Source organism: Dendropsophus ebraccatus, chromosome 1 (genome assembly GCF_027789765.1).
Source record: "Dendropsophus ebraccatus isolate aDenEbr1 chromosome 1, aDenEbr1.pat, whole genome shotgun sequence".
Lineage (NCBI taxonomy): Eukaryota > Metazoa > Chordata > Amphibia > Anura > Hylidae > Dendropsophus > Dendropsophus ebraccatus.
Window position 1 is genome coordinate 136,994,356 of NC_091454.1, and position 25,229 is coordinate 137,019,584.

Consider the following 25,229-nt stretch of genomic DNA (forward strand, 5'->3'; position numbering starts at 1 on the left):
ACACTTTCAACAGAATCAATAATCCAATAATAAAATTTGCTCGCTGGTGCACACTAGCAGTGCACAAATTACATTAAACCTATAATCTATTCCAGGTATAATTTTCCAGATTGATGGATTTGGTGTATATTTTTCTTAAACTCTTTGCAATCATTTAACCTTTGGTTAAATATGGTAAAGCCAATTGGAAAAAAAAATGTTGAATACATTTGACTTTGACAAGATAAAAATTGGAGAGGTTGTCTATGATGATGTAATGCCCTCTGTTGTTTGTGGCTTACTGAGCTTTAGCTGATTTGATATGTATTATTTACAGTGATTAAATAGGGACAGAAAGTAGATTGATTTTATTTAATTTCTTAATAGGTAGGGGAAAAGTTCAAGGATATGTTTTTATTTCTTTGCAAACTGTGGACAAAAATAGTACATACTTTTGTACATAATAGATAATAGGAAAGATACAGCACTCTGTAATGCCATAAGACAACAATTTATTTAATCTTCTTAAAATCATAGCAACTTAATAATGTGCCCAAGACTTTCTGTGTTAAAGGTGATGCATTGTAAAGATTCTTGTAAGATTCTTTTCACAGCATACAAGCGCAAATAATTTACCAGTATATACATAGACAAACAATGAAAATACCTGGTCCAGCGGTATGGCACAGCAATCCTGGCCTCTTAACGTGAGTGCACACATGTTCCATTATATACAGTACAACACAAAACTCAATTAGACTTCACATAAATGACAAGAATAAAAGGAAGTTATCTGGCCAGGACTTCTTTAAAGAGAATGTACCATTAGCTACTGTACATGGCTTTGGGTATTATACCTTAATGGATCAGAGCCAGAGTGTGGATGCCGGTGGTGCAGTCCTTTTTTTTAACTGCTTCCTGGTTCTAATGCATGACACCAGTCTTTTCGGGACCATTGGCCTGCCCCAGAGCACTGGAGACAGGCCCCCCTGCCCTTAGTGGGACAAACCCCTTTCCCCTTTGTGATGCGGTCCATTGATTCTAATACATTAAGTTATAATACCAAATGCCTGGGGAAAGGGAGAGCACATAAAAAGAGACCTGGACACATCACCTGTTTAAATTGTACACTGTAAAGGGTAGAAAGCAGTATTTTCCCATTCTTTTTATGAATATTAGCGGCATGATTTTCATTCTCTACTATTGTTCAGCATTAAAGGACAAGTGCCATGAAAAACTTTTTCCCAGTAATTGAAGCACATTACAAAGTTATATAACTCTGTAATGTGCTTCAATCACCTATCTGCCTCCCTTCCCTGTCTTTTCCCCCCTCCACCCCCCACCAGGAAGTGTCCTAACTCACACAGACCTAATTACTGTCGTCACCGTCACCAAGCTCTTCTCTCAGCTCCTTCTACTGTTACACTAGCCTCCCCCCTCCCCTGCCTTGTCAGGTGACTCAGCTTGCTCAGCTCCCATTGGCTGAACAACTGCAAGCCATCAGAAGGAGCTGCCTGGTGACGGTGACAACAGTATTTAGGTCTGTGTGAGTTAGGACACTTCCTGGTGGGGGGTGGAGGGGGAAAAAGACAGAGAAGGGAGGCAGATAGGTGATTGAAGCATATTACACAGTTATATAACTTTGTAATGTGCTTCAATTACTGGGAAAAAGTTTTCCATGGCACTTGTCCTTTAACTATTGACTATTTTGGGTTAAAATCTGGTACTTCAGTGGTTAGTAAACCAATCAGGCATGAAGATTGGGGCATTGCCTCCTTTCAAAGAAGGCATATTGGATTTTGTAACTAGGCACACGTCATCCAGGAGGTTTTAATCGATCAATTTCTTTCATTCCTTCCTCATTGATCCTGAATTTATTTTTTTCATCAAATATGTTTTTTGTTATTCATGTGAATCCTATATGGGTATGTGTTGTATATAATTGAACATTTGTGCACTCATGATACATGGTGGGAAGGCAGGATTGTACAAGTACTGTCCTACCTGGTATTTCATTAATTTCATTGTTTGCTTATGTACAGTTTATGCTGTATACTAGTAAGTTATTTGCTATTGAATGCTGTGAAAAAGAATTTTACAGATTCAAACTGTGTTGAATTGAAGTGTGTTAGGAACCAGACAGCAGGACAAGACAGTGAGCCCTAAGCTCAGCCCCGCCCACTGTCTCTACCTGCCACAATCCGCCCTAAGATGGCGGCGAGCAACTTGGCGACGGTCCCTGCACTGGCTAGGTGGAACACAAATACAAGAAAGACAGACAGACAAACACAATGAAGAATAGCAAACAGTCCGGGTCACAACAATAGGGCAGCAAAAGTACAAAATCACAATCCAATAAACGTAGTCAAAGTCCAGGCAATATGGTCAAGGGCAGGGAGGTCAAGGAATAAGGCAAAAATCAGAGATAGCAAATACACAGAAGATACAAGCGGGCAGAGACTAAGTCAATAACCAGCAATAAATGCACAGACTGAGTTAGTTATATAGGAGGCCAGGGTTCTGATCCAGAATGCAATTGGACCATCCCCCTGATCTCCAAGCACAGACACCTGAGAACAAGACAGATCCACTGGCAGGAAGACCTGTCATTCACGGCAGAACCAAAACACACATTAACCATGACATGGCCAGGCAGAACTCAGCAGGTGAAGTCGGGTGTGTCTCCCAAAGAGAGCAAATAAACCAGTGTTCAGACACAGCAAAACAAAACACAGAACAGAATAAGAGAATATCAGCACCTTCTCGGCCGCACAGCACGAGCCGAGGGACGCATAACGCTCTGCAAAGATACCATCCTGACAAAGTGGCTATGTTTTTAAGACAATAAAATAAACTGTGGTTTTATGGTATTATGAGTGCTGGATCTTTGCTATGATTTATTGTGAACTTTCTATGCCTTGGCCAGCAGCCAGCAGATGTGCAATTATTCCTGTGCATGAGCATTTTTATTTTCTATATGAACCTTGTTTACCTACCTTGTACTGTGCATACTACAATAAAAACTCCCTCAATTTACATAGTTAGTCATAGTATGTATAACAATACTCTCTGCCCACAAAAAAATATGCCTTTTCCCCTCCAAATAGTGGTTACCGTGCATGAACATACATAACTATGCTCCAACTAAAAAGTAAAGATAGATAAAGTAAAGTAAAATGTAACATCACAAAACCTAAGGCTTCATGCAAAAAAAGAAAACATAGATGTGCACTCCAGAGTTTATAAATCCATAATACAGTTTTATAGATCCATAATACAAGCACACATACTACAAATGAGTTCATGGACATTAAATAAGATTTTAGTTTTAAAAAACAGTATTAAGATGGGGGGGGGGGGGAGGGAATCAACTCAACTGTCACCCGCTACCCAGCAGCTTCTCTCCCAACAACACCCTTTCCTCTTCTTGTGTAGGCAGCATGGTACAGAGAAGCTGAATGCACTATATGTGCTCAGCAGCCTCTCAGTAATTAATCTGTGTGTGTAAGCCTATAGGCTATGTTCACACAACGTAACTTTCATATTAATAACGGCCGTTGTTGCCGATTTGCAATAATGGCCATGATTAACCCCTTTAGGACCGGGCCTGAAATGGCCTTAAGGACCGAGGCAAATTTTATGAATATGACCTGTGTTACTTTATTCATTAATAACTTGGGAGTGCTTTTACCTGTCCAGCTGATTCTGACATTATTTTCTCATGACATATTGTACTTTTCATTTCTGGTGAATTGGAGCCGATATTTACAACGAATCTATATGAAAAAAAAAAAAAATAACGTGAACATTTTTTTAATAGATTGCAAATCTCTCCTTTATGTTGGCAGCATTTATTAAACTTTCTTTAATTTTTTTAGACAAAAGGAAGCTTAAAACATTAGCAGAAATTTCCAAATATTCACTAAAATTTCAAAATCTTTTTTTAGGGACCTGTTCAGGTTTACCTTTTATTCACACGTTGTAACAGTGCGGCTGCATTTGGGCTGTAATTGTGCGGCCGTATTTTTGGTGGTTCGTGTGTATGCTTGGAAGTATAGGATATACGGCTGCACAGTGCACACTATGGCTGAATCTACGGCCCTATCGTAAACGGACCCGTAAAAAATGAACAAGACCATTGTTTGCGGCTGGACATGCGGCCGTGGATTGACAGGCGGTCCGTACGGAGTACTTCAAAAATAGCCGGCAATGATGCCGAATGTCGATGCCTCTAATAGTTAATATATTAAATTACTAAAACACATTTTCTTTGTAATCAAGACACTTTCGTTGGTCAATAATTTATTTCTAACGAATCCATCATTTTGCAATTAAATATACTGTTAAAAAAAATAGATATATAAATAAATGTATATTTATCTATATATTTATTTTTTGACAGTATATTGAATTGCACAATGATGGATTCGTTAGAATTAAATTATTGACCAACGAAACTGAATTTATTTCCACGAAAATGTGTTTTATTAATTAAATATTAATTAGTACAGGAAGCTCTATAAGCCGGTAATTCATATTCCCGGCAATAGAGCATTCTGTACTAATCATCACTTTACTTTAATGAAAACATCAAATGTTTCTTCTAATTATGTTATGACAATAGCATTATTAGAAGAAACATTTAGAATTATATGTGCGCTCAGCTGATTGGCTGATCGGCTGAGCGCACATATAATGAGCCGGTCCGCAGCACAGTGACTTCATTGTGCTGCGGACCAGCGAAGAGGACACATCGGGACATCGGATGGTGAGTATAGAGCTCTCCCCACCCCCTCCCCGGCACTGCACCCCTCCCAGCAAGGAAGGGGGGTCACTTAACCCCTTCCTTGCTGGGATGGGTGCAGTCTGACATCAGTCTGGCCCCCAGGGGGTTAAGGGGGATGCAATACATCCTCCCTTAACCCCTTGGGGGTCAGACTGTAAGCAGCGATCTGTAAAGATGCTGCATACTGTAAGGAGCACAACACCGCTCACAATGATGGGTGTTGTGCTCCTGTTTGTGTGTTTTTTGTGTGTTTCTCCCTTTTTGTTTTTCAGATATCGGTATCCTGGGGATTACGTCGGATTCCATGGACTACGTCGATGACCAGCGGTTGTTCTTTGAATTTTTTTAATAAAATGGTCAATGAGGGGTGTGGGGGTGTTTTTATTTGAATAAAAAAATATTTTAAACTTGTGTCTTGTCTTTATTTCTTTACTTTATAGACTTAGTAGTGGAAGCCGTCTAATAGACGGAATCCATTACTAAGTTGGGGCCTAGTGTTAGCCGGTATAAAATGGCTAACACTAACCCCCTATTATTACCCCAGTACCCAATGCCACCAGGGGTACTGGGAAGAGCCGGGTGCCAGTGGTCCCGGAGCGTCAATATTGGCGCTCCTGGACCGGGCGGCAGCAGGCTGGTAAGATTTAGGCTGGGGAGGGCCTAAACCAATGGCTCTTCCCACCCTGGTGTTACCAGGCTGCTGTTGTTTGGTTTTTAACCCGGCTGGTTATAAAAATAGGGGGGACCCTATGCGTTTTTTTTTTAAATAAATAAATAATTAAAAAAAAACGCATAGGGTCCCCCCGATTTTTATAACCAGCCGGGTTAAAAACCAAACGACAGCAGCCTGGTAACACCAGGGTGGGAAGAGCCATTGTTTTAGGCCCTCCCCAGCCTAAATATTACCAGCCTGCTGCCGCCCGGTCCAGGAGCGCCAATTTTGACGCTCCGGGACCACTGGCACCCGGCTCTTCCCAGTACCCCTGGTGGCATTGGGTACTGGGGTAATAATAGGGGGTTAGTGTTAGCCATTTTATACCGGCTAACACTAGGCCCCAACTTAGTAATGGATTCCGTCTATTAGACGGCTTCCACTACTAAGTCTATAAAGTAAAGAAATAAAGACAAGACACAAGTTTAAAATATTTTTTTATTCAAATAAAAACACCCCCACACCCCTCATTGACCATTTTATTAAAAAAATTCAAAGAACAACCGCTGGTCATCGACGTAGTCCATGGAATCCGACGTAATCCCCAGGATACCGATATCTGAAAAACAAAAAGGGAGAAACACACAAAAAACACACAAACAGGAGCACAACACCCATCATTGTGAGCGGTGTTGTGCACCTTACAGTATGCAGCATCTTTACAGATCGCTGCTTACAGTCTGGCCCCCAAGGGGTTAAGGGAGGATGTATTGCATCCCCCTTAACCCCCTGGGGGCCAGACTGATGTCAGACTGCACCCATCCCAGCAAGGAAGGGGTTAAGTGACCCCCCTTCCTTGCTGGGAGGGGTGCAGTGCCGGGGAGGGGGTGGGGAGAGCTCTATACTCACCATCCGATGTCCCGATGTGTCCTCTTCGCTGGTCCGCAGCACAATGAAGTCACTGTGCTGCGGACCGGCTCATTATATGTGCGCTCAGCCGATTAGCCAATCAGCTGAGCGCACATATAATTCTAAATGTTTCTTCTAATAATGCTATTGTCATAACATAATTAGAAGAAACATTTGATGTTTTCATTAAAGTAAAGTGATGATTAGTACAGAAAACTCTATTGCCGGCATATGAATTAACGGCTTATGGAGCTTCCTGTACTAATTAATATTTAATTAATAAAACACATTTTCGTGGAAATAAATTCAGTTTCTTTGTTCAATAATTTAATTCTAACGAATCCATGATTGTGCAATTAAATATACTGTCAAAAAATAAATATATATATAAATATACATTTATTTATATATATATTTATTTTAACAGTATATTTAATTGCAAAATGATGGAATCGTTAGAATAAAATTATTGAACAACGAAAGGAACTTTATTACAAAGAAAATGTGTTTTATTAATTAAATATATTAACCATGAGAGGCATCGGCTATAGTGCAGAGGATCGCAAACCCCGGTAATAGCGATTCATGTAAACTGTGTTCCCTGCTTTCCCAGATGCATCCAGAGGTGTTTCCATCACTTTCTTAACATTTTATTTCTTATTTTTAGTTGAACCAGATCTCCAAGTAAATGACCGTATGTTTTGAGCCGCATGTCTATTTTTTCCCACGGCCGGAGTTTCACCCGCACATTTACAGCCGCATAAAAAAAACAGCCGCACAGTTACAGCGTGTGAACCCAGCCTTAAATTGTATTTGATGAGACTATATGTTAGAAAGACTCACAAAGCACCCCATTTCAGAAACTACACCAGCCCAGAACTGTGCAAAAAAAATTTGACGCAACCACAAGCCTCAGATATAAAGGAGCGCCTAGTGAATTTCAATCCCTCTGTTATATTTGGTCATTTTTTACTGTACCACTGTAGGTTGGCAGAGGCTCTGGGGAACCAAAACATAAAAAACACCCCTAAAGGGACACCATTTAGAAAACTACATCCCTCAAGGAATGTTACAAGGGGTGCCGTGAGCACTTGGACCCCACAGGTGCTTCACAGATTTTCAGAACAATGTGGCGCGAATAAGGAAAAATTCTATTTTTTACACTAAAATGTTGTTCTAACCTTCAATTTTTCATTTTTACAAGGGGATTAAAAAACAAAACACAAAAAGTGTAGCACAGTTTCTCCCGAATATGGAAATAACCCACATGTGGACATAAAATGCCAAACGGGCGCAGGACGAGCTTCCAAAGGGAAGATGCGCCAATTGGCGTTTGGAAGCTGGATTTCAGTGGGATGGATTTTAAGGGCCATGTCGCATTTACAAAGCCCCCATACATCCAAAACTGTGGAACCCCCCCACAAGTTACCCCATTCTGGAAACGACACCCTTCAAGGAATCTAACAAGGGGTGCAGTGAGCATATGGACCCCACTGGTGAAGGGCACAAATGTGGAACAATATGACATGAAAGTGAAAATTTCCATTTTTTTTTTCACTTTCACAGCACAAATGGGCCTTTCATCAAGGGGTACATATCCACACTGTACCCCTGGTTAGTTTTCTTGAGAGTTGTAGTTTGCAGAATGGGGCCACTTGCAGGGGGTTTTCACTGTCTTGGCAGCACAGGGGCTCTATAAATGTGACACGGCAGTCATCATCCATTCTAGTCAAGTCCAGCCTCCAAAATCCAAATGGCGTTCTTTCCCTTTCGGAGGCTTGCCCTGCGCCCACATGTTGCTTTATGTCCATATGTGGGGTGTTTACGGACTCAGGGGAAATTGCTCTACATATTTTGTGAGTTTTTTCACTTTTAACCCCTTGTGAAAATGAAAAATTTTAGGCTGGACTAAGGCTTTTACATTATAGTGTAAAAAAATTTATTTCACGCCACATGGTTCCACATTTGCGCCAGTCAACAGTGGGGTCCATATGCTCACTACACCCATTGTTACATTCCTTGAGGGGTGTAGTTTCCATAAAGGGGCCACCTGTGGGGGGGGGTTCACTGTCTTGGCAACACAGGGGCCTTTTAAATGCAACATGGCCCTCAAAATCCATTCCAGCCATATCCAGCCTTTGGCACTCCTTCCCTTTGGAGGCTTATCCTGTACCCGCATGGCACTTTATGTCCACATGTAGGGTATTTCCGTGAAAAAAATCAAGACGAGCAATGATTTAGTGTAAAATTTATTTATTTATTTTACACTAAATGTTGGTCTATCCATGATTTTTTTTTTTTTTTTTTCATTTTTACAAGGGGTTAAAAGAGAAAATAAATGCAAAACGTCTAGGGGAATTTCCCCTGAGTATGAAAATACCCCATATGTGGACTTATTGGGCCATATGGGCACAGGGCAAGCAACCAAAGGGACAAAGCACCATTTAGAGGCTGGAATGGAGGATAGAGGCCATATCGCACTTACAAAGCCCCTGTGCTAACAGGACAGAGGAAACCCCCCACAAGTGACTGGAAGCTACACCCTTTAAAGGGAGCCATTTACCGGAGAAAAGAGGGAAGAGCCCACCCGATCCCCCGGTGGAGCCCCGGATATTTACCTCATCCTGCAAGTCCTGCTCCAGAAGTCGGTTCCGCCACGGAGAAATCGCCGCCAGATGGTCTGCGCACGCTATATGTAAATGAGAAGCGATGAGTCCGATGTCTATAGGACATCACAGTCACAGTATGAATTTTTTTGTTATTACAAAAATCTTGCAATGACCAGATTTATGTTATGATGTTATGAGAGTTATGAGACCTATTTACATGATGAAGGGAAATCTGAACATAGCTCTTAATCAATGAATTAAAGGGGTTGTCTGGAATAAATGCTTAAAGCGACTCTGTACCCACAATCTGTCCCTCCCAAACCACTTGTACCTTTGGATAGCTGCTTTTAATCCAAGGTCCGTCCTGGGGTACATTCGGCAGGTGATGCAGTTATTCTCCTAAAAAAAAAAATACTTTTAAACTTGCAGCCCTGTGTCAAATGGCCATGGCCTAGATTACCTGTGCCCTAACTTTGCACCAGCCCTCGTCCCTCCTCCCCACCCTCTATATCATTAGGAATGCCACTTTTTTCTCTATTCCTCTGCAGTGAACACTGCATAGGTGCCTTAATGATCCAGCCCATGTGCCCTGTTCACACAGCTGATGAATAGGAGAAAATCTGCCTGGGGAATTCCTAATGATGAAGAGGCTGGGGAGGAGGGACAGATAGGTGGTGCAAGCCTAATGCAAAGACACTCTAGGACACAGAGTAAAATCCATCTCTTAACAATGCAGTGCAGTCTTGGTTTATAACTAGAGAGGAGCGAACTGGGTTCGGGTTCGAGTCCATCCGAATCCGAACGTTCGGAATTTGATTAGCTGGGGTTGCTGAACTTGGATAAAGCTCTAAGGTTGTCTGGAAAACATGGATACAGCCAATGACTATATCCATGTTTTCCACATAGCCTTTGGGCTTTATCCAAGTTTAGCAGCCACCGCTAATCAAATGCCGAACGTTTGGGTTCGGATGGACTCGAGCATGCTCGAGGTTCGCTCATCTCTATTTATAACATTTCTTCCCTCTTAGATCCTCCTAGATAAACTGGTATTATAGAAAAGTATAAGAACTAAGGGAGCACATCAACTCAGCCACAAAGTGGCTCACCGTATAGGATTACATAGAAGGAATGCCAAATGCATAGTAGAGGTGCATAAGTCACCAACTTTGTACTGACTATATGAGTCTCCATAGTTGAGCAACTGCATACAAACCTTACATCCCCAAGAATGCTAAGTGATGTAAAGCTTGCAATAAAGGAATGTAAAGGATGCTACCACTGGCCCCTGGAGCAATCAAAATGTGTTCTATAGAAAGATGAATTACACTTTTCTATCTGGCAGTCTGATGGATGAGTCTGAGTTTGGCAAAAGTTAATAGGCAATTACCTTTTGATGGAGGAGGGATAATACTATAATATTTCTTTTTAGAAGTTGGCCTACGCCCCTAGTTGCAGTGAAGAGAAATATTAATGCTTCAACATACCAAGAAAATTATATGCCTCGCACTTTGTGAAAACTGTTTGGGAGAGGCCCATGTGGACAGACTGTCCAAGATCTGGAACAGTCCACCTTTTTAATTCCTTAACGATACAGTGCGTAAATATACCCCCTGGTGTTGTTAAGGGCGTTCAGAGGGGGGCCGTGTGGCGACCCCGCTCTTAACCGACGTGATCCTGGGTGCTTTCTGCGCCCCAAGGCTGCAGCTATTACCGGGCATGGTCGAATCGACGTGCCCGCTAATCAGCTTTTTAAATGCAGCTGTCAAAGTTGACAGCTGCATTTAAAAAGCTGCTTTTCCGGTCCTTGATGGTCTAGTGGGGGGATCATCCCTCTGCGATGTGATCAAGGAGGAACGATCCCCACATCTTCACCCGGCTGGGGTCTGCACCGTAATGGCGCTTATCCTGGCTAGGTATTCTATTGCTTTCGGCTGATGGCTGCATAGATTTCAATGAGAGATCAGTGTAGTTATACTAGAAGTCCCCCAGGGGGACTTCTAGTATGTGTGTATAAAAAATATATATATTTTTTTATTAATAATAAATCCCCTCCCCTAATAAAAGTTTGAATCACCCCCCTTTTCCCATTTTATACATATAAATAAATAAACATGTTTGGTATCACCGCGTGCGCAATCGCCCAAACTAAATTCCAAAGTTCAAAATTGTGCATTTTTTGTGGCATCAAATCAATAAAAATTGTAAAAAAAAAGGATAAAAAAGTTGCATATGCTCAATCAAGCTCCCAATAGAAAGTTTAAAAAAATTACACCTCACACAGCCCCATATACCAAAGGATAAAAGCGCTATAAGTATGGGAATAGAGTGATTTTGAGGAACATATATATTTTAAAAGGTTTACATTTTCTTGTAATCGTAACAACTTGAGAAACATGCATAACGAGTCAGTTTTACCCTAGGGCAAACGGCGTAAACATGAAACCTCCCCAAATTAAAAAAATGTGTTGTTGTTTTTTTTTCAATTTCACCACACATTTAATTTTTTTCTGGTTTCTGGTACTTTATGCAAAAAATAAACCTGTCATTGCAAAGTACAATTACAGTACAAGGGCTCATGTGGGTCTCTAGGTGAAAAAATGCAAGTGCTATGGCCTTTTGAGCACAAGGAGGAAAAAACTAAAGCGCAAAAATGGAAATTGGCCTGGTCCTTAAGGAGTTAAATGCTGCAGGAAAGGTTCTTAAAGGTGGAGAGGGGCCTGAGGTAACTCACACACTGGTTAAGAACATGAGCATATACCTGAACTACTGTAATAGACTTAGAGGGTGGTGGTGACCAGACTTGCTGTCTCTCAGGACGAGGAGTGGCCTCTTGATTCAGCAAAAAGAACATAGTTCCCCCTTACCTAGACAGATATTCAGTAAATGTTGTGAATAGAATACAATCAAGTTACATGATACCCCAATACAATAAAGACTTGAATACAATGCAGATTAGCTGTCTGACAATATACATTACATTTAGAGGCTGGATTATGAGGACTGGGACACTGCACAACCAGCTAGATAATTTGGCTAAAGAGTATGCAATGCCTTTGATAATGTTTTTGCTCTCAGTATGTTAGATGTGATAAAGTTGTTTAACCTCTGTCCCTGTGGAAACCCCGGTGTTTGTCTCACTCCATTTTTGTGAATGCTCTGCAGAATCATGTTTATCCCGATTAAACTAATCACTTTCATAGCAAACCCACTAGGAATTTGCTAAATTTACATTGTTCTGCTAAGCATCTTAATTCTGCAATATAAGCATAAATGTTTCATTTTCTATTTGATTTCATTAGTGTAACTGTGTTTTATGACAGATGGTGTTAGAGAAAAATATGTCTCTATCTTTGCTCATAACTTGTGGATGTCTTAGAGCAGTTAGTCAGCGCATTATTGCAAATCATTTAGGCACTTAGTCCATAGACTGCTACTGACATTGCGTTCTTCTGTTTCATAATGTTTATTTCGATTTCTTCAAACGAATACAAATGCAGTAAACACGATTACCTTTATCTAAACTCTTCTGTGGAGATATTATTTATTATGTAGAAATCTATAGAAAATGCTAATCTGTGATATCATATTATGCGTGAAACTAAATCACTTATTCCAGTTAAGTCAGTGACATTGCATACCATTTTCTGGAGTGGCACTGAGCATTTATGGAACATGGTGACATGTAAAACAGGATGCTAAAAAAACAGAATTGTCCATTTTCTTGACTATGGGTATTGCTAAATACTCTTGAGCTGTGGTCCAAACCCCCTTCTTTCACATATGGCCATAACCATGACCCCTACCCTCACACTCTTCACCCCCCCCCCCCCCCCCCCCTTTCCCTGGCTAACCCACAATTAAAGGACTCAGGGTAATGTTTAAATGGCCTCTCTTTTTTATTAAAGGCAAATAAGTTAATGATAAATTAACAAATAACTGGTACCAACTACAGTAACAAAACCTAGAGGTCTGATAGGGCGCCATCCAGCAGTACCAAACTTAACCCCTTTCCACCAGACTGACTAAGGAGCTGGCTGCAATAGGAACAAGTCCCTAAGTCTATTTATGAAGATTCAGATTGCCTTTGCAGTCTGTGGCTATGTTCACACTGCGTATGAATCCGTCCGTAGTGCGAACCGCGAATATACGCACGTAGTTTTGAGGTTGATGCGTTCGCTTGAAAGTATACGATATACGCCCGCACAGTGCACACTATGTATGAGCTTACGGTCGGATCGTATACGGCGCCGTGTAAAATGAACAAGACCATTGTTTGAGGACGGAAATGTTGAAACTCACGGCCGTGGATTTCCATGCGGTCCCGTACAAAGTACCTATTTCAGCCAAATTGAACTTGATTTTTCGATCCAAAAGGTTATGTGTGGTTTACGGGGCTGGGCGAAGATTTCTAAGTAAATGACCTGCCTCAGAACGCTTCGAAACAAGCTAGGGAAGCATAACTGTTCTATGGGCATATGTTCGCGGTGCGTACGCATCCGGCGCCATGTCGATTTTTCCCACGCCCGTAGTTTTAGCCGCACATGTACAGCGGCGTAAGAACTGCTGACAAAATCGTACGCAGTGTGAACATAGCCTTAATCCTATACTTTACCTAATCCTGTTTTCGGCTGCAGCAAGGCCGGGCGCCGCCATCTTGATGACGTCACTTGCGTTCCACATCTGGAATGCAAGTGACATAATCAAGATGGCGGCGCCGGCCTTGGTGCACCGCAAAAGAGGATTGGGTAAAGTCTGCAAAGTCAGTCTGTATCTTCATTTTGTCTATTTATGAAGATACAGACTGGTTTTGCCGTCTGTTTCGTATACTTTACCTGATGCTCTTGTCCGCTGCAGCAAGGCGGGCGCTGCCATCCGGCAAGGCTGGCGCCGCTGCGGTAGAACACAAGCGCCATAATCAAGATGGCGGCGCCCGGCCTTGCTGAAGCCGAAAAAAGGATTGGGTAAAGTATAAGATACAGACTGCAAAGGCAGTCTGTATCTTCATATATAGACAAAATGAAGATACAGACTGTCTTTACTTTACCCAATCCTCTTGTTCAGGCTGGGCGCCGCCATCTTGATTACGTGGCTTGCATTCCACCCCTGGAATGCAAATGACGTAATCAAGATGGCGGCGCCCATCCTTGATGCTGCTGTGCATGACGGGAGTTTCCTGTCTCGCGTCGGCTCTTTTGAAAAGAGCCGGAGCGAGGCAGTGCAGTAAAAAGTGAATAATAAATAAAAAATATTTAAAAGTATTTACAAATGTTAATAAAATAATAAATTACATTGAATTAGGGAATAAAAAAAAAATGTTTTAGTGCATGATTGGTTCTCTTTAAGTGAAGACTTGAAGCACTTTGAGTATTGTTTTAAAGATAGAATCTAGAAATAGATTAACTCTACTCAGGGGGTCTTCACAGGGTGTCTCATCTACTCTTATTTCTTGACTAAGCCAGACTCCACTGACTAGAATAGATCTTCTTCCCTGGTCTAGCCAAGACTAAACTAGTTTGTTTCAACCTTGTGTGAAGATTGGGTTGGACATAGAGACTTCTTCCGCAGAAATTGCTAGAGGCTTCTCTTGGAAACAATGAGGGAAGGCCATGGGGCTTGCTTCTCATACAAGTTACAAAATATCAGCCTGAGCTTAAAGAATATTAACCCCTTCATTACCCATGACGAAAGGGTACAACATGGCACCATTAGGGGCATTCAGAGAGGGGTCACGCTGTTGCTATCAGCAACCGGGCACCACAGCTATTAGCTAGTAGGCCTATTGCTCACCCTGGCCAATTAACCATTTAAATGTCACGGTCAGAAAGTTACAGTTAAAAAAATGAATAATTAATAACTAATAAATCCCATCACATAAAAAAGTTTAAAGTGTCACTGTCGTTATATCTTTCAAAATCTAAATCAAAAGTAGAGGTGATATAAAGTAAATCTGCAATATACATTCATTTTGTTGTTGTTGTTGTTGTTATCATGCTGTAAAACAAAGCTGAACTTACCAGAAATCCAGGTCCAGTCTACTGAAGGCGGATATTCTTACTTGTGCTGGTTAAAAAAAAACAGGCTAAATACAGGAATTCCGGCCAGCACAGAGAGTCACGGCTCAATATGTCCATCAATCACATTACTGACTTCTCTCTGTGAGCGCACAGATGGCCTGGGATACACAGGACTTCCTGTTTTCTGACTGTTTCCTGTTTGTTCACACACAGTAAAAATCTAAATATGACCTTAATTTTGAGTGAAAAGAAAACAGTTTGAAAGAAAAGCCATATTTTACAAAATCAGTTGTATATAATGAGCATGTTCATTATTTGGATTGTGGTAATCAATTACAGCCATCAAAAGGCGATCCACTGGACAGTCAGTTATCAAAGAGAAATTGCTCTTAGGTTCGGATGCAAGTGCTCTTGTGCACGTTTTTATTAAGTAACAAGTGAAATCACAGACAAAGGTTCCGACATTTCGGTGGTGACACCTTTCTCTAGGAGTTTGTGTTGGTAGATACAGCAAAATAAGCAGCTGGGCAGTATAGGTCTGCCTGGTGGTAGTAGAGGTCCGGATGGGGCAAGGAACCCGCAATGGATCGGAGGAGACGAGGCACGGGACAATACAGCCAAGGCAGCAGAAGACAGGATCCAGCAAAACTGTGTCGCACAGTTTTTTGTTTTGTGGGGAATATTATGGAGTTTATCATTATGTTATGTTTAAACTGTGTGCACACCCCATTCTGTAATTTTGTTTGATAAAGTGGTGTTGCTTTTTACAGGCCACACAGGGCCAGCAACTGGGATTAGGAGTGTGAATACAGCCTTACTGTTTTAATTTGTTAATTTAGTAATAAATTGGGCAGTTACTTTTTATCATAGTGTCACATAACTTTATTTCTCAAGTAAAAAAAAAAAAAAAAAATCTAACTATATTTACCAGATTCTTGCTGTTCAAAGGATATGAACTGATTCTGTATGACTAATATATAATAATACTGAACATCTAAAGAGGGACAATTACTTTTTCACAGAACTCTTCTCCTCATGTTGATGACTATTTTCTATTTGTCACCATAAATGTGGAAGCCTATTTTCCTATCTAACAATATTTGCATTTCTTTGCATGGTGATTTTTCCAAACAGGCGAACGCTTACTGTCGTGATGCATGTACATATTGGTACAATCTGTACCGTACATCTAAGACACAAACCAGTAATTGTCTTTAGACTGGAATAATTTAACTGTCAACCAGCTGAAGACCAGTAGGAAGCTTGGCTTCTTAATGTATTTAATACGCATGGACAGCTACTTAATCATTTTTGAAAAACCTAATGCAAATGTTGTGAAAAGATGGTAATACTGTTTCTATAAAATAGTTCACAAAGCTACTTAAAGGATTAACCTGACGATAAATAAAACTGTAACCTAGCCGTTATGCCTACAGTATCTAACCATTTATGTTATCCATAACTGGACAGTAAATGTAGTCCATGGACCATCAAAGCCAGGATGGCTAATCATATGCTGCTAAATCCCTGGACAGTACTGGAATGTACCTATCATTTAATTTAATTTAATTTGAATAATGTAATCTTAATAGTCCTGTTCTTATAGGAGTTGAAGTACCATCTTGTGGTTATGGAGCTTCTGATCCCCTGCTTCCTATTATACAGCCATAAAACTAAATTATTACATTTTGTCTGCCTGCAACTTACAGTACTAGGGAATGTATCACCTACTGGATATTTATTTTTAGTTTTTAAAGTCTGATATATCTTGATATTGTATTCTTCTACTTCTCCTAGATTTTTTAAAATTTTATTTTCTGTACTTAATTCCTGGGGGAGCCATTGTGTCAGAGCTGCTGTTGAAGAGGTTGTCCGGAGAAATCCTAAACTCTCCTCACTGCCTCCTTGTGGCAAAAAACAATAAATGATTCATGTTTTCCCTACCCCCCTACACACACACCTTTTGCGATCTTCCACTCTTGGCTGTATTCTTTTTCTACTGGCTTCTTCTGATGTCTCCCTCCCCCCTCAGCATTGTGAACATGTCATTAATAAAAACATACTTTATTTATTTTATACTTGAAGAAGCCAGATTGTTCAACCATTAACTCCTTTCATCTATATACATTCTTACTGTCGATGTCCAGTGCAATAGGTACATACATAAAGTTCTTGACTGTAAAGGGCTTGTAATGTGTGCAGGGCCATTTCAATGTGATCGACCCTGCACACATTAGTGTCACGGGAGCTAGAGGCAATGACAGATAGCGGCGATGCATAGCGACATGCTACGTCTTGTCGGATCACCGATCTGTGCTCTAAGGCAGACTCTATGCACAGATTGCCGATAGTACTGATTAAGGCTATACAATTAGTAAATGCAATCCGAGCATTGCATATACTGTATAAGTCTCAAAGGGGAATTATAACATGTTAAAAAAAAAATTAAACATTTAAAAAAAAAACCTTATAAAATAATACCCCAATAATCATTTAAAATAACTTATTTCCCATTATACAAATAAAAATATAAAAAAAATATAAAAAATAAACATATTATATATGGTAGCGGGCAGAATTGTCCGATCTTTTAAAATTTTACACTATTGTTTCCACATGGTGAATGGCGTAAACAAAAAGAGAAAAAAAACACACCAGGATTGCAGATTTTTTTTTTAATTATACATTAGAAAAAAAATATTAAATATAATCAAAATATTTCTCTTTCACCAATATGATACCAATAAAAACCAGAAATTATCGCACAAAAAATGACACCCCAACCAGCCCTGTAGGTGGAAAAATAAAAGCATTATGGCTCTTAGAAGGCGAGGAGGAACATTACTTCAATTTGACCTGGACATTCGTGCAACAATGATGTTTGGTCATTAAAGTGTTAATCAGCAATCTGTATATAAGTACATTTCTACTGCACATACCATGTGTAGTAGGAATGAATATATATGTTCCTGACTGAGGGGCTGTAGATGTGTGCTGGACCGCTGCAGTGAGAATGGTCCCGCGCACATCAATGTCCGGGGAGCCCTGCATAATGACAGGCATCTGCAATCCCGCAGCTGCCTTTCATTAACCCCTTAACCCCTTAGCGACCCATGACATATCTGATACGTCATGGTGCCGCGGGGGGTGTTCAGAGCGGGGTCCCGCCGGGACCCCGCTCTGAACGGCGCTGATCCCGGCTGATATGTGCAGCCGGGCAGAGCAGCCTGGCAGTGCCGGCTAATTAAGCCTCCAAGTGCAGCTGTCAAACCTGACAGCTGCACATAGTGGCTTTGATCCGTGCATTAGTGATGAGCGAATACTGTTCGATCGAATAGATATTCGATCGAATAGAGAGATATTCGAATATTCGATATTCGTGCGAATATCCCGCGAATATTCGATAAATATTCGATAAACGCTCAAATCCCCCAGCTTCCGGTTTCACCCTCCAAATGGTCAAATAGATGTTTTTCACTAGACGAATACTTGTTGCCATAGACTTTAATGGGATTGAATATTCGATCGAATATTCGAATATTCGCGGGATATTCGTACGAATATCGAATTTTCCAATATCTCACTATTCGCTCATCACTACCGTGCATCCAAAAGAAACCAATGATCCAGCACGTTTACGAGGAGGATTGCCTTTATTTTCAAGTTGCAGTTCATAACAGGTGAAACACCATAGTGCACGGACCCCACAGATCAGACACGTTTCGAGCGCATGCGCACTCTTGTTCACTGATAACCCCACCCCTAACCTTCCATCATTATATACCAATCCACAGGTGAAACATACAGGTGTACAGAGTGATTAAATGACTGCATACTGTGTAGCTTGGTGTTACCACCAGGCTGCACATGTGTATATTTAACAAAGATAAATCAAATCAATGAATAAAAAGAAAATAGCTTACCAACGGCAGGGGGCAAACATAACAAGTATACTGAAATAACCATTTCATACAATATATGAATATGTACGTATATAGTGTAACAACACATATCATTTCCACTTGCTATGGATAATCACAGAGAGAATATGGTAATGATAACCACAGATAACCCAACTTTAACATATTTCCAACAAATAAATATAAGTATAAATATAGATCTTTACCCATATACAATGTTTGTAAATCTGTGTAGATGTCTACGATGGTATTTATATCTATGAATTTGTGGGTATGTGTGGTATCTGGGGAACTGCAATAAACATGTAACTAAAAGTAATGGAGTTATTGATATGATGCACAAAGTAAAATAAACAATGTAATTCATGTGTAATTCTATTATTACTAGTAGGGATGAGCGGACTTTTGAAAAGTTCGGTTCGGTTCGATCCCCCGAACTTTCCTGAAGTTCGGGTTCTGACGAACCAAACCAAAAACGAACCTTGCAATAACGGCTGAATAATTGTAGCTACAATGGTGGGAGTGTGATATTGTATAGTTTCGTGTAGTTGCAGTTGCTATTACAATGAAAAAAGTGGAAGAAATCTAAGTGCAAAAATAGTGAAAAAAAAAAATAGCCGGCAAATCGGCAATAATGCCGAGCCGACTTCCCTAATGGGTAATATATTTAATTAATAGAACATATTTTCGTTGTAATAAAGTCACTTTCGTTGTTCAATAATTTAATTAAAATGATTCCATCATTGTGCAATTAAATATACTGTTAAAATAAATATATATATAAATAAATATATTTATATATATATTTATTTTATTTACAGTATATTTAATTGCACAAGTATGGATTCGTCTAAATTAAATCATTGAACAACGAAATTAATTTTATTACAACGAAAATGTGTTTTAAATATTAATTATTACAGGAAGCTCTTTTAAAGCCGATAATTCATATTCCCGGTAATAGAGCAAACTGTAATAATCAATACTTTACGTTTAATTAAAACATCAAATGTTTCTTTTAATTATGTTGTCACAATAGCATTATTAGAAGAATTAGCGGGTCCGCAGGACAGTGAGTTCATTGTGTTACGTTGCAGCGAAGAGGACACATGGAGGTGAGTATACAGCTCTCCCCACCCCCTCCCCAGCACTGCACCCATCCCAGCAAGGAAAGGGGGTTGCTTAACCCCTTCCTTGCTGGGATCGGTGCAGTCTGACATCAGTCTGGCCCCCAAGGGGTTAAGGGGGATGCAATGCAATTCCCCCCCCCCCCCGGGATAATACATTACCAGCAGCGCGATCCGGCCGCATCTGAGGCTCCCGACTCCCGTGCAGCCAATCAGTGCACAGCCCCGCTGCAGTCACTGATTGGCTGCGCGGGAGCCTCAGATGCGGCCAGATCGCGCTGCCGGTAGTGTATTATCCCGGGGGGGGGGGGGGGTTGATGGGGCCGGGAATCACATACTGGCAGTATGTAATTACATTGGAATTCACAGGGGCGGTATCCGCTGCGGATCTGCCCGTGTGAATTTACCCAAGCCGGAGCTGACACACTGAGCTCAGTGTGCCGGCTCCGGCGAAGAAGATAGAAGAAAGAAGATAGAAGACCTGGGAGCGTGAGTAACCCACCCCCCCTACCCTGCACTGCACCCCTCCCAGCAAGGAAGGGGGGTCGCTTAACCCCTTCCTTGGTGGTATGGGTGCAGTCTGACAACAGTCTGGCCCCCAAGGGGTTAAGTGTGGACCCTTACTTAACCCCCTGGGGGGCAGATTGTTCAGTATGGCACCCAAAGGGTTAAGGGGGTTGCAATGCATCCTCCCTTAACCCCTTGGGTGCCACTCTGTAAGCAGCGATCTGTAAAGATGCTGCATACTGTAAGGTGCACAACACCGCTCACAATGATGGGTGTTGTGCTCCTGTTTGTGTGTTTTTTGTGTGTTTCTCCCTTTTTGTTTTTCAGATATCGGTATCCAGTGGATTAAGTCGGATTCGGTGGACTACGACGATGACCAGCGGTTGTTTGGATTTTTAAAAATAAAATGGTCAAGGAGGGGTGTGGGGGTGTTTTTATTTGAATAAAAAAAAAATTCACTTGTGTCTTGTCTTTATTTCTTTACTTTATAGACTTAGTAGTGGAAGCCGTCTAATAGGCGGAATCCATTACTAAGTCGGGGCCTAGTGTTAGCCCGTATAAAATAGCTAACACTAACCCCCATCATTACCCCAGTACCCAATGCCAACAGGGGTACTGGGAAGAGCCGGGTGGCAGTGGTCCCGGAGCATCAAGATTGGCGCTCCTGGACTGGGGCGGCAGCAGGCTGGTAAGATTTAGGCTGGGGAGGGCCTAAACCAATGGCTCATCCCACCCTGGTGTTACCAGGCTGCTGTCGCCTGTTTTTTTTTTTATTCAAAGAAAAACACCCCCACACCCCTCGTTGACCATTTTATTTTAAAAAAAATTCCAAACAACCGCTGGTCATCGACGTAGTCCACCGAATCCGACGTAATCCACTGGATACCGATATCTGAAAAACAAAAAGGGAGAAACACACAAAAAACACACAAACAGGAGCACAACACCCATCATTGTGAGCCGTGTTGTGCACCTTACAGTATGCAGCATCTTTACAGATCACTGCTTACAGTCTGGCCCCCAAGGGGTTAAGGGAGGATGCATTGCATCCCCCTTAACCCCTTGGGGGCCAGACTGATGTCAGACTGCACCCATCCCAGCAAGGAAGGGGTTAAGTGACCCCCCTTCCTTGCTGGGATGGGTGCAGTGCTGGAGAGGGGGTGGGGAGAGCTGTATACTCACCCCCATGTGTCCTCTTCGCTGCTCCGCAGCACAATGAAGTCACTGTGCTGCAGACCCGCTAATTATATGTGCGCTGAGCCGATCAGCTGATCAGCTGAGCGCACATATGATTCTAAATTTTTCTTCTAATAATGCTATTGTGACAGCGTAATTAGAAGAAACATTTGATGTTTTAATTAAAGTAAAGTATTGATTATTACAGTTTGCTCTATTACCGGGTATATGAATTAACGGCTTCATAGAGCTTTCTGTAATAATTAATATTTAATTAATAAAACACATTTTCGTTGTAATAAAATTAATTTCGTTGTTCAATAATTTAATTTAATTGAATCCATACTTGTGCAATTAAATATACTGTAAAAAAATAAATAAATATATATATAAATATACATTTATTTTTTTATATATATATATATATATATATATATATATATATATATATATTTATTTATTTTAACAGTATATTTAATTGCACAATGATGGAATCGTTTTAATTAAATTATTGAACAACGAAAGTGACTTTATTACAACGACAATGTGTTCTATTAATTAAATATATTAACTATTAGAGGAGTCGGCATTACTGCATAGGATCGCTAACCCCGTAATGCTGATTCCTCTAATACTGTTTCCCTGCTTTCCCAGATGCATTCCAGAGGTGTTTGCATCACTTTTTAAAGATGTCTTTGATTTTATTTGTTATTGTTATTTTAACCAGATTCGTTACGAACTCTCTCAAAGTTCGGTTCGGTGATGAACCGAACTGTTTGCAAAGTTCGTAATGAATCTGGTTCGTTACAGTTCGGTTCGCTCATCCCTAATTACTAGGCATCAAATGTTGTATATGAGAAGAAGAACATGTGATATATTATGCTATGAGAGATGTATGACACAATTCTTGGTTATATTCACAATTGGAAAAAAACGCATCCAATGTGTATGTGAATACAAGCCAATGAAAGTAATGCATATTAAGACTTTTTAGTCCACATCAGTAATGAAATAAAAACTCTCTGCGTACGTTCATGCCCATAGGGGCACATGTCCCTAGGGTGTACTGCCAGAAGGCTTCACGATCTCTCAAGCGTTTTTGTGTGTCCCCCTCTCAGCTGTGGAATAACCCTTTCAATGCTATATATTCTGAAATTCTTAGGCTGCATTCCCACGTTCCGTGATCCTGACGGATCACGGACGTGGAATGCATGTACCGGAGTCCCCCCGCGCCCGGACAGCATCTGTAATTAGATGCTGGGAGCAGGGGAGACTGTATTCATAAGCGCCGTGCTGTAGTAACAGCACCGCGCGGCTGATTCATTACAGCGCGGCGCTACAGTCTTCCCCCGCTAATTATAGTGCTTGAAAAGCACTATATTGTAATCCGTATTCTTCTTCCTCTTCTTCTTCTGTTTCTTCTTCCAGCCATTTTTCTGCGCATAATACAGCCCGAACCGCTTTGCGCACAGACTCTGTTCAAACTGCGTTTTGAAGCCCTCGGCAGTGTGTGGTGTGCTATCTAATTTTCGTTTCGATCGGATTTGTCGTTTTTAAGAAATTTACATTTAAAGACCCTAAATTTCCCATAGAAAATAATGGCCCATTGCAAATAATGGCCACACTCTAACCGCTAACAGCCAGTCACAGCACATATGCAAATAGCTGAAATAAAGCAGCCAATAGGAATTCAAAGGTCTTGTCAGGCAATGTATCACAACATTCACAGTCACATGTCCACTATTGGCCAATAGAATATGTAATATATGGAAGGTCCTTAACGATTTTGTCTCACTGACATGAGTAAGATTGTCATGGTAACCGAGCAATAATCTTTACCATTATAAGTAGCAGAGGTCAGTCAGTAAAATAGCAGAGCTGAGGCAGGCATGTAGCAGGGATGGTACCCAAGCCGCTCTTAAAGGGATGGTACCCAAGCCGCTCTTAAAGGGATGGTACCCAAGCCGCTGTGTAAGAGGAAATAGATAAGTCGCTCTTAAAGGGACAGTACCTAAGGCGCTCTTAAAGGGACCCAAGTCGCTCTAATTGGGTCCCTTTAAGAGCGACCCGGGTCCCTGTAAGAGCTAAATATGTCCCTTTTAAGAGCGACCTGGGTCCCTTTTAAGAGCGAAGGGACCCAGATCGCTCTTAAAGCGACCCATGTCGCTCCTAAAGGGACCCAAGTCGCTCTTAAAGGGACGGCACCCAGGATTAAAGTTTCTCTTAAAAAGAAGTGACTGGTAAAGGGGCGCTCTTTTCAAGCACTATGTATTTCCCTGGAAATGCAAATCTAGTTACAGATGCTGTCCGGGCGCGGGGAGACTCCGGTACATGCATTCCACATCCGTGATCCGTTAGGATCACGGAACGTGGGAATGCAGCCTTACTGCTCTTCTGATGTTCTTGAATAAAGTGCAATGAAGCTCCAGATTTATTTCTGAATGCATTGCTTGTGATGTCATTGAGATGCTCCAGTGCACGGGTTTTCAATTTTCTCTTTGTTGCAGAATTGCAATCTATATGCTGTTTAATATGAAATTGGCGTGTATGATCATTATTGTGAAATGTGTTGCAAATTTTGACATAATTACAAGTCCGGCACGGATGGATGTCACACTTGAAAGAGCCATGACGCTGTAACCATGTGGGTGATTTTTTTTCTGATAGGACTAAGCTGGGAGATAACATGTCCCCAAGGGTTTAGTCGTATCAGAAAAAAGATCACCCACATGGTTACAGCGTCATGGCTCTTTCAAGTGTGACACCCATCCATGCCGGACTTGTAATTATGTCAAAATTTGCAACACATTTCACAATAATGATCATACACGCCAATTTCATATTAAACAGCATATAGATTGCAATTCTGTTAATGTAGTGTACGTCATAGAGTGCACTGAGTGCAGGGTAAAGTATGACGGTTGCACGGGGAGAAAATTGAAAACCTGTGCACTGGAGCATCTCAATGACATCACAAGCAACCCATTCAGAAATAAATCTGGAGCCTCATTGCATTTTATTCAAGAACATCAAAAGAGCAGTAAGAATTTCAGAATAAATGGCATTAAAAGGGTTATTCCACAGCCGAGAGGGGGGGGACACACAAAAACGCTTGAGAGATCGTGAAGCCTTCTGGCAGTACACCCTAGGGACATGTGCCCCTATGGGCATGAACGTACGCAGAGAGTTGTTATTTCGTTACTGATGTGGACTAAAAAGTCTTAAAATGCATTACTTTCATTGGCTTGTATTCACATACACATTGGATGCGTTTTTTTCCAATTGTGAATATAACCAAGAATTGTGTCATACATCTCTCATAGCATAATATATCACATGTTCTTCTTTTCATATACAACATTTGATGCCTAGAAATAATAGAGTTACACATGAATTACATTGTTTATTTTACTTTGTGCATCATATCAATAACTCCATTACTTTTGGTTACATGTTTATTGTAGTTCCCCAGATACCACACATACCCACAAATTCATAGATATATATTCCATCGTAGACATCTACACAGATTTACAAACATTGTACAGTA